This window comes from Oncorhynchus nerka, linkage group LG6 (genome assembly GCF_034236695.1).
Source record: "Oncorhynchus nerka isolate Pitt River linkage group LG6, Oner_Uvic_2.0, whole genome shotgun sequence".
Taxonomy (NCBI): domain Eukaryota; kingdom Metazoa; phylum Chordata; class Actinopteri; order Salmoniformes; family Salmonidae; genus Oncorhynchus; species Oncorhynchus nerka.
The window spans coordinates 76239829-76253162 of NC_088401.1; the positions used below are offsets into that span (position 1 = coordinate 76239829).

The 13334-nt window shown below is 32.4% G+C and overlaps 1 protein-coding gene across 2 annotated transcripts in view; it reads right to left on the reverse strand.

Moving 5' to 3' along the window:
* LOC115124950 (actin filament-associated protein 1-like 1) overlaps window positions 1-13334 on the reverse strand; it is a 121122-nt gene that overhangs the window by 84605 nt on the left and 23183 nt on the right. The gene's annotated exons all lie outside the window — the stretch shown is intronic.

The window sequence follows — 13334 nt, forward strand, 5'->3', positions numbered from 1 at the left end:
AGTTTACTAGTCTGATCACAATATGACACTACTACAGTTTACTAGTCTGATCACAATATGACATTACTACAGTTTACTTGTCTGATCACAATATGACATTACTACAGTTTACTAGTCTGATCACAATATGACATTACTACAGTTTACTAGTCTGATCACAATATGACACTACTACAGTTTACTAGTCTGATCAAAATATGACATTACTACAGTTTACTAGTCTGATCACAATATGACACTACAGAGTTTACTTGTCTGATCACAATATGACATTACTACAGTTTACTAGTCTGATCACAATATGACACTACTACAGTTTACTAGTCTGATCACAATATGACATTACTACAGTTTACTAGTCTGATCACAATATGACATTACTACAGTTTACTAGTCTGATCACAATATGACATTACTACAGTTTACTAGTCTGATCACAATATGACATTACTACAGTTTACTTGTCTGATCACAATATGACATTACTACAGTTTACTAGTCTGATCACTATATGACATTACTACAGTTTACTAGTCTGATCACAATATGACATTACTACAGTTTACTAGTCTGATCACAATATGACATTACTACAGTTTACTAGTCTGATCAAAATATGACATTACTACAGTTTACTAGTCTGATCACAATATGACACTACAGAGTTTACTTGTCTGATCACAATATGACATTACTACAGTTTACTAGTCTGATCACAATATGACACTACTACAGTTTACTAGTCTGATCAGAATATGACATTACTACAGTTTACTAGTCTGATCACAATATGACATTACTACAGTTTACTAGTCTGATCACAATATGACACTACTACAGTTTACTAGTCTGATCACAATATGACACTACTACAGTTTACTAGTCTGATCACAATATGACACTACAGAGTTTACTAGTCTGATCACAATATGACTACTATAGTTTACTAGTCTGATCACAATATGACACTACTACAGTTTACTAGTCTGATCACAATATGACATTACTACAGTTTACTAGTCTGATCACAATATGACACTACTACAGTTTACTAGTCTGATCACAATATGACATTACTACAGTTTACTAGTCTGATCACAATATGACATTACTACAGTTTACTAGTCTGATCACAATATGACATTACTACAGTTTACTTGTCTGATCACAATATGACATTACTACAGTTTACTAGTCTGATCACTATATGACATTACTACAGTTTACTAGTCTGATCACAATATGACATTACTACAGTTTACTAGTCTGATCACAATATGACATTACTACAGTTTACTAGTCTGATCAAAATATGACATTACTACAGTTTACTAGTCTGATCACAATATGACACTACAGAGTTTACTTGTCTGATCACAATATGACATTACTACAGTTTACTAGTCTGATCACAATATGACACTACTACAGTTTACTAGTCTGATCAGAATATGACATTACTACAGTTTACTAGTCTGATCACAATATGACATTACTACAGTTTACTAGTCTGATCACAATATGACACTACTACAGTTTACTAGTCTGATCACAATATGACACTACTACAGTTTACTAGTCTGATCACAATATGACACTACAGAGTTTACTAGTCTGATCACAATATGACTACTATAGTTTACTAGTCTGATCACAATATGACACTACTACAGTTTACTAGTCTGATCACAATATGACATTACTACAGTTTACTAGTCTGATCACAATATGACACTACTACAGTTTACTAGTCTGATCACAATATGACATTACTACAGTTTACTAGTCTGATCACAATATGACATTACTACAGTTTACTAGTCTGATCACAATATGACATTACTACAGTTTACTTGTCTGATCACAATATGACACTACTACAGTTTACTAGTCTGATCACAATATGACACTACTACAGTTTACTAGTCTGATCACAATATGACACTACTACAGTTTACTAGTCTGATCACAATATGACACTACAGAGTTTACTAGTCTGATCACAATATGACATTACTACAGTTTACTAGTCTGATCACAATATGACACTACAGAGTTTACTTGTCTGATCACAATATGACATTACTACAGTTTACTAGTCTGATCACAATATGACACTACTACAGTTTACTAGTCTGATCAGAATATGACATTACTACAGTTTACTAGTCTGATCACAATATGACATTACTACAGTTTACTAGTCTGATCACAATATGACACTACTACAGTTTACTAGTCTGATCACAATATGACACTACTGTTTACTAGTCTGATCACAATATGACACTACAGAGTTTACTAGTCTGATCACAATATGACTACTATAGTTTACTAGTCTGATCACAATATGACACTACTACAGTTTACTAGTCTGATCACAATATGACATTACTACAGTTTACTAGTCTGATCACAATATGACACTACTACAGTTTACTAGTCTGATCACAATATGACATTACTACAGTTTACTAGTCTGATCACAATATGACATTACTACAGTTTACTAGTCTGATCACAATATGACATTACTACAGTTTACTTGTCTGATCACAATATGACACTACTACAGTTTACTAGTCTGATCACAATATGACACTACTACAGTTTACTAGTCTGATCACAATATGACATTACTACAGTTTACTAGTCTGATCACAATATGACATTACTACAGTTTACTAGTCTGATCAAAATATGACACTACTACAGTTTACTAGTCTGATCACAATATGACACTACAGAGTTTACTTGTCTGATCACAATATGACATTACTACAGTTTACTAGTCTGATCACAATATGACACTACTACAGTTTACTAGTCTGATCACAATATGACATTACTACAGTTTACTAGTCTGATCACAATATGACATTACTACAGTTTACTAGTCTGATCACAATATGACATTACTACAGTTTACTAGTCTGATCACAATATGACATTACTACAGTTTACTTGTCTGATCACAATATGACATTACTACAGTTTACTAGTCTGATCACTATATGACATTACTACAGTTTACTAGTCTGATCACAATATGACATTACTACAGTTTACTAGTCTGATCACAATATGACATTACTACAGTTTACTAGTCTGATCAAAATATGACATTACTACAGTTTACTAGTCTGATCACAATATGACACTACAGAGTTTACTTGTCTGATCACAATATGACATTACTACAGTTTACTAGTCTGATCACAATATGACACTACTACAGTTTACTAGTCTGATCAGAATATGACATTACTACAGTTTACTAGTCTGATCACAATATGACATTACTACAGTTTACTAGTCTGATCACAATATGACACTACTACAGTTTACTAGTCTGATCACAATATGACACTACTACAGTTTTAGTCTGATCACAATATGACACTACAGAGTTTATGATCACAATATGACTACTATAGTTTACTAGTCTGATCACAATATGACACTACTACAGTTTACTAGTCTGATCACAATATGACATTACTACAGTTTACTAGTCTGATCACAATATGACACTACTACAGTTTACTAGTCTGATCACAATATGACATTACTACAGTTTACTAGTCTGATCACAATATGACATTACTACAGTTTACTAGTCTGATCACAATATGACATTACTACAGTTTACTTGTCTGATCACAATATGACATTACTACAGTTTACTAGTCTGATCACTATATGACATTACTACAGTTTACTAGTCTGATCACAATATGACATTACTACAGTTTACTAGTCTGATCACAATATGACATTACTACAGTTTACTAGTCTGATCAAAATATGACATTACTACAGTTTACTAGTCTGATCACAATATGACACTACAGAGTTTACTTGTCTGATCACAATATGACATTACTACAGTTTACTAGTCTGATCACAATATGACACTACTACAGTTTACTAGTCTGATCAGAATATGACATTACTACAGTTTACTAGTCTGATCACAATATGACATTACTACAGTTTACTAGTCTGATCACAATATGACACTACTACAGTTTACTAGTCTGATCACAATATGACACTACAGAGTTTACTAGTCTGATCACAATATGACTACTATAGTTTACTAGTCTGATCACAATATGACACTACTACAGTTTACTAGTCTGATCACAATATGACATTACTACAGTTTACTAGTCTGATCACAATATGACACTACTACAGTTTACTAGTCTGATCACAATATGACATTACTACAGTTTACTAGTCTGATCACAATATGACATTACTACAGTTTACTAGTCTGATCACAATATGACATTACTACAGTTTACTTGTCTGATCACAATATGACACTACTACAGTTTACTAGTCTGATCACAATATGACACTACTACAGTTTACTAGTCTGATCACAATATGACATTACTACAGTTTACTAGTCTGATCACAATATGACATTACTAAGGTTTACTAGTCTGATCACAATATGACATTGCTACAGTTTACTAGTCTGATCACAATATGACATTACTACAGTTTACTAGTCTGATCACAATATGACATTACTACAGTTTACTAGTCTGATCACAATATGACATTACTACAGTTTACTAGTCTGATCACAATATGACACTACTACAGTTTACTAGTCTGATCACAATATGACATTACTACAGTTTACTAGTCTGATCACAATATGACATTACTACAGTTTACTAGTCTGATCACAATATGACACTACTACAGTTTACTAGTCTGATCACAATATGACACTACAGAGATTACTAGTCTGATCACAATATAACACTACTACAGTTTACTAGTCTGATCACAATATGACATAACTACAGTTTACTAGTCTGATCACAATATGACACTACTACAGTTTACTAGTCTGATCACAATATGACACTACTACAGTTTACTAGTCTGATCACAATATGACTACTATAGTTTACTAGTCTGATCACAATATGACACTACTACAGTTTACTAGTCTGATCACAATATGACACTACTACAGTTTACTAGTCTGATCACAATATGACTACTATAGTTTACTAGTCTGATCACAATATGACACTACTACAGTTTACTAGTCTGATCACAATATGACACTACTACAGTTTACTAGTCTGATCACAATATGACATTACTACAGTTTACTAGTCTGATCACAATATGACACTACAGAGTTTACTTGTCTGATCACAATATGACATTACTACAGTTTACTAGTCTGATCACAATATGACACTACTACAGTTTACTAGTCTGATCACAATATGACATTACTACAGTTTACTTGTCTGATCACAATATGACATTACTACAGTTTACTAGTCTGATCACAATATGACATTACTACAGTTTACTAGTCTGATCACAATATGACACTACTACAGTTTACTAGTCTGATCAAAATATGACATTACTACAGTTTACTAGTCTGATCACAATATGACACTACAGAGTTTACTTGTCTGATCACAATATGACATTACTACAGTTTACTAGTCTGATCACAATATGACATTACTACAGTTTACTAGTCTGATCACAATATGACATTACTACAGTTTACTAGTCTGATCACAATATGACATTACTACAGTTTACTAGTCTGATCACAATATGACATTACTACAGTTTACTAGTCTGATCACAATATGACATTACTACAGTTTACTTGTCTGATCACAATATGACATTACTACAGTTTACTAGTCTGATCACTATATGACATTACTACAGTTTACTAGTCTGATCACAATATGACATTACTACAGTTTACTAGTCTGATCACAATATGACATTACTACAGTTTACTAGTCTGATCACAATATGACATTACTACAGTTTACTAGTCTGATCACAATATGACATTACTACAGTTTACTAGTCTGATCACAATATGACATTACTACAGTTTACTAGTCTGATCACAATATGACACTACTACAGTTTACTAGTATGATCACAATATGACATTACTACAGTTTACTAGTCTGATCACAATATGACATTACTACAGTTTACTAGTCTGATCACAATATGACACTACTACAGTTTACTAGTCTGATCACAATATGACATTACTACAGTTTACTAGTCTGATCACAATATGACATTACTACAGTTTACTAGTCTGATCACTATATGACATTACTACAGTTTACTAGTCTGATCACAATATGACATTACTACAGTTTACTAGTCTGATCACAATATGACATTACTACAGTTTACTAGTCTGATCAAAATATGACATTACTACAGTTTACTAGTCTGATCACAATATGACACTACAGAGTTTACTTGTCTGATCACAATATGACATTACTACAGTTTACTAGTCTGATCACAATATGACACTACTACAGTTTACTAGTCTGATCAGAATATGACATTACTACAGTTTACTAGTCTGATCACAATATGACATTACTACAGTTTACTAGTCTGATCACAATATGACACTACTACAGTTTACTAGTCTGATCACAATATGACACTACTACAGTTTACTAGTCTGATCACAATATGACACTACAGAGTTTACTAGTCTGATCACAATATGACTACTATAGTTTACTAGTCTGATCACAATATGACACTACTACAGTTTACTAGTCTGATCACAATATGACATTACTACAGTTTACTAGTCTGATCACAATATGACACTACTACAGTTTACTAGTCTGATCACAATATGACATTACTACAGTTTACTAGTCTGATCACAATATGACATTACTACAGTTTACTAGTCTGATCACAATATGACATTACTACAGTTTACTTGTCTGATCACAATATGACATTACTACAGTTTACTAGTCTGATCACTATATGACATTACTACAGTTTACTAGTCTGATCACAATATGACATTACTACAGTTTACTAGTCTGATCACAATATGACATTACTACAGTTTACTAGTCTGATCAAAATATGACATTACTACAGTTTACTAGTCTGATCACAATATGACACTACAGAGTTTACTTGTCTGATCACAATATGACATTACTACAGTTTACTAGTCTGATCACAATATGACACTACTACAGTTTACTAGTCTGATCAGAATATGACATTACTACAGTTTACTAGTCTGATCACAATATGACATTACTACAGTTTACTAGTCTGATCACAATATGACACTACTACAGTTTACTAGTCTGATCACAATATGACACTACTACAGTTTACTAGTCTGATCACAATATGACACTACAGAGTTTACTAGTCTGATCACAATATGACTACTATAGTTTACTAGTCTGATCACAATATGACACTACTACAGTTTACTAGTCTGATCACAATATGACATTACTACAGTTTACTAGTCTGATCACAATATGACACTACTACAGTTTACTAGTCTGATCACAATATGACATTACTACAGTTTACTAGTCTGATCACAATATGACATTACTACAGTTTACTAGTCTGATCACAATATGACATTACTACAGTTTACTTGTCTGATCACAATATGACACTACTACAGTTTACTAGTCTGATCACAATATGACACTACTACAGTTTACTAGTCTGATCACAATATGACATTACTAAGGTTTACTAGTCTGATCACAATATGACATTGCTACAGTTTACTAGTCTGATCACAATATGACATTACTACAGTTTACTAGTCTGATCACAATATGACATTACTACAGTTTACTAGTCTGATCACAATATGACACTACTACAGTTTACTAGTCTGATCACAATATGACACTACAGAGATTACTAGTCTGATCACAATATAACACTACTACAGTTTACTAGTCTGATCACAATATGACATAACTACAGTTTACTAGTCTGATCACAATATGACACTACTACAGTTTACTAGTCTGATCACAATATGACACTACTACAGTTTACTAGTCTGATCACAATATGACTACTATAGTTTACTAGTCTGATCACAATATGACACTACTACAGTTTACTAGTCTGATCACAATATGACACTACTACAGTTTACTAGTCTGATCACAATATGACTACTATAGTTTACTAGTCTGATCACAATATGACACTACTACAGTTTACTAGTCTGATCACAATATGACACTACTACAGTTTACTAGTCTGATCACAATATGACATTACTACAGTTTACTAGTCTGATCACAATATGACACTACAGAGTTTACTTGTCTGATCACAATATGACATTACTACAGTTTACTAGTCTGATCACAATATGACACTACTACAGTTTACTAGTCTGATCACAATATGACACTACAGAGTTTACTTGTCTGATCACAATATGACATTACTACAGTTTACTAGTCTGATCACAATATGACACTACTACAGTTTACTAGTCTGATCAAAATATGACATTACTACAGTTTACTAGTCTGATCACAATATGACACTACAGAGTTTACTTGTCTGATCACAATATGACATTACTACAGTTTACTAGTCTGATCACAATATGACATTACTACAGTTTACTAGTCTGATCACAATATGACATTACTACAGTTTACTAGTCTGATCACAATATGACATTACTACAGTTTACTAGTCTGATCACAATATGACATTACTACAGTTTACTAGTCTGATCACAATATGACATTACTACAGTTTACTTGTCTGATCACAATATGACATTACTACAGTTTACTAGTCTGATCACTATATGACATTACTACAGTTTACTAGTCTGATCACAATATGACATTACTACAGTTTACTAGTCTGATCACAATATGACATTACTACAGTTTACTAGTCTGATCACAATATGACATTACTACAGTTTACTAGTCTGATCACAATATGACATTACTACAGTTTACTAGTCTGATCACAATATGACATTACTACAGTTTACTAGTCTGATCACAATATGACACTACTACAGTTTACTAGTATGATCACAATATGACATTACTACAGTTTACTAGTCTGATCACAATATGACATTACTACAGTTTACTAGTCTGATCACAATATGACACTACTACAGTTTACTAGTCTGATCACAATATGACATTACTACAGTTTACTAGTCTGATCACAATATGACATTACTACAGTTTACTAGTCTGATCACAATATGACATTACTACAGTTTACTAGTCTGATCACAATATCACATTACTACAGTTTACTAGTCTGATCACAATATGACATTACTACAGTTTACTAGTCTCACAATATCACATTACTACAGTTTACTAGTCTGATCACAATATCACATTACTACAGTTTACTAGTCTGATCACAATATCACATTACTACAGTTTACTAGTCTGATCACAATATCACATTACTACAGTTTACTAGTCTGATCACAATATGACATTACTACAGTTTACTAGTCTGATCACAATATGACACTACTACAGTTTACTAGTCTGATCACAATGTGACACTACTACAGTTTACTAGTCTGATCACAATAGGACACTACTACAGTTTACTAGTCTGATCACAATATGACACTACTACAGTTTACTAGTCTGATCACAATATGACATTACTAGAGTTTACTAGTCTGATCACAATATGACTACTATAGTTTACTAGTCTGATCACAATGTGACACTACTACAGTTTACTAGTCTGATCACAATAGGACACTACTACAGTTTACTAGTCTGATCACAATATGACACTACTACAGTTTACTAGTCTGATCACAATATGACACTACTACAGTTTACTAGTCTGATCACAATATGACTACTATAGTTTACTAGTCTGATCACAATATGACACTACTACAGTTTACTAGTCTGATCACAATATGACACTACTACAGTTTACTAGTCTGATCACAATATGACATTACTACAGTTTACTAGTCTGATCACAATATGACACTACAGAGTTTACTTGTCTGATCACAATATGACATTACTACAGTTTACTAGTCTGATCACAATATGACACTACTACAGTTTACTAGTCTGATCACAATATGACACTACTACAGTTTACTAGTCTGATCACAATATGACACTACAGAGTTTACTAGTCTGATCACAATATGACTACTATAGTTTACTAGTCTGATCACTATATGACATTACTACAGTTTACTAGTCTGATCACAATATGACATTACTACAGTTTACTAGTCTGATCACAATATGACATTACTACAGTTTACTAGTCTGATCAAAATATGACATTACTACAGTTTACTAGTCTGATCACAATATGACACTACAGAGTTTACTTGTCTGATCACAATATGACATTACTACAGTTTACTAGTCTGATCACAATATGACACTACTACAGTTTACTAGTCTGATCAGAATATGACATTACTACAGTTTACTAGTCTGATCACAATATGACATTACTACAGTTTACTAGTCTGATCACAATATGACACTACTACAGTTTACTAGTCTGATCACAATATGACACTACTACAGTTTACTAGTCTGATCACAATATGACACTACAGAGTTTACTAGTCTGATCACAATATGACTACTATAGTTTACTAGTCTGATCACAATATGACACTACTACAGTTTACTAGTCTGATCACAATATGACATTACTACAGTTTACTAGTCTGATCACAATATGACACTACTACAGTTTACTAGTCTGATCACAATATGACATTACTACAGTTTACTAGTCTGATCACAATATGACATTACTACAGTTTACTAGTCTGATCACAATATGACATTACTACAGTTTACTTGTCTGATCACAATATGACACTACTACAGTTTACTAGTCTGATCACAATATGACACTACTACAGTTTACTAGTCTGATCACAATATGACATTACTAAGGTTTACTAGTCTGATCACAATATGACATTGCTACAGTTTACTAGTCTGATCACAATATGACATTACTACAGTTTACTAGTCTGATCACAATATGACATTACTACAGTTTACTAGTCTGATCACAATATGACATTACTACAGTTTACTAGTCTGATCACAATATGACACTACTACAGTTTACTAGTCTGATCACAATATGACATTACTACAGTTTACTAGTCTGATCACAATATGACATTACTACAGTTTACTAGTCTGATCACAATATGACACTACTACAGTTTACTAGTCTGATCACAATATGACACTACAGAGATTACTAGTCTGATCACAATATAACACTACTACAGTTTACTAGTCTGATCACAATATGACATAACTACAGTTTACTAGTCTGATCACAATATGACACTACTACAGTTTACTAGTCTGATCACAATATGACACTACTACAGTTTACTAGTCTGATCACAATATGACATTACTACAGTTTACTAGTCTGATCACAATATGACTACTATAGTTTACTAGTCTGATCACAATATGACACTACTACAGTTTACTAGTCTGATCACAATATGACACTACTACAGTTTACTAGTCTGATCACAATATGACACTACTACAGTTTACTAGTCTGATCACAATATGACATTACTACAGTTTACTAGTCTGTTGACACTACAGAGTTTACTTGTCTGATCACAATATGACATTACTACAGTTTACTAGTCTGATCACAATATGACACTACTACAGTTTACTAGTCTGATCACAATATGACATTACTACAGTTTACTTGTCTGATCACAATATGACATTACTACAGTTTACTAGTCTGATCACAATATGACATTACTACAGTTTACTAGTCTGATCACAATATGACACTACTACAGTTTACTAGTCTGATCACAATATGACATTACTACAGTTTACTAGTCTGATCACAATATGACACTACTACAGTTTACTAGTCTGATCACAATATGACATTACTACAGTTTACTAGTCTGATCACAATATGACATTACTACAGTTTACTAGTCTGATCACAATATGACATTACTACAGTTTACTAGTCTGATCACAATATGACATTACTACAGTTTACTAGTCTGATCACAATATGACATTACTACAGTTTACTAGTCTGATCACAATATGACATTACAGTTTACTTGTCTGATCACAATATGACATTACTACAGTTTACTAGTCTGATCACTATATGACATTACTACAGTTTACTAGTCTGATCACAATATGACATTACTACAGTTTACTAGTCTGATCACAATATGACATTACTACAGTTTACTAGTCTGATCACAATATGACATTACTACAGTTTACTAGTCTGATCACAATATGACATTACTACAGTTTACTAGTCTGATCACAATATGACATTACTACAGTTTACTAGTCTGATCACAATATGACACTACTACAGTTTACTAGTCTGATCACAATATGACATTACTACAGTTTACTAGTCTGATCACAATATGACATTACTACAGTTTACTAGTCTGATCACAATATGACATTACTACAGTTTACTAGTCTGATCACAATATGACATTACTACAGTTTACTAGTCTGATCACAATATGACATTACTACAGTTTACTAGTCTGATCACAATATCACATTACTACAGTTTACTAGTCTGATCACAATATGACATTACTACAGTTTACTAGTCTGATCACAATATCACATTACTACAGTTTACTAGTCTGATCACAATATCACATTACTACAGTTTACTAGTCTGATCACAATATCACATTACTACAGTTTACTAGTCTGATCACAATATCACATTACTACAGTTTACTAGTCTGATCACAATATGACATTACTACAGTTTACTAGTCTGATCACAATATCACATTACTACAGTTTACTAGTCTGATCACAATATCACATTACTACAGTTTACTAGTCTGATCACAATATCACATTACTACAGTTTACTAGTCTGATCACAATATCACATTACTACAGTTTACTAGTCTGATCACAATATGACATTACTACAGTTTACTAGTCTGATCACAATATGACACTACTATAGTTTACTAGTCTGATCACAATGTGACACTACTACAGTTTACTAGTCTGATCACAATAGGACACTACTACAGTTTACTAGTCTGATCACAATATGACACTACTACAGTTTACTAGTCTGATCACAATATGACATTACTAGAGTTTACTAGTCTGATCACAATATGACTACTATAGTTTACTAGTCTGATCACAATATGACATTACTACAGTTTACTAGTCTGATCACAATATGACACTACTACAGTTTACTAGTCTGATCACAATATGACATTACTACAGTTTACTAGTCTGATCACAATATGACATTACTACAGTTTACTAGTCTGATCACAATATGACATTACTACAGTTTACTAGTCTGATCACAATATGACATTACTACAGTTTACTAGTCTGATCACAATATGACACTACTACAGTTTACTAGTCTGATCA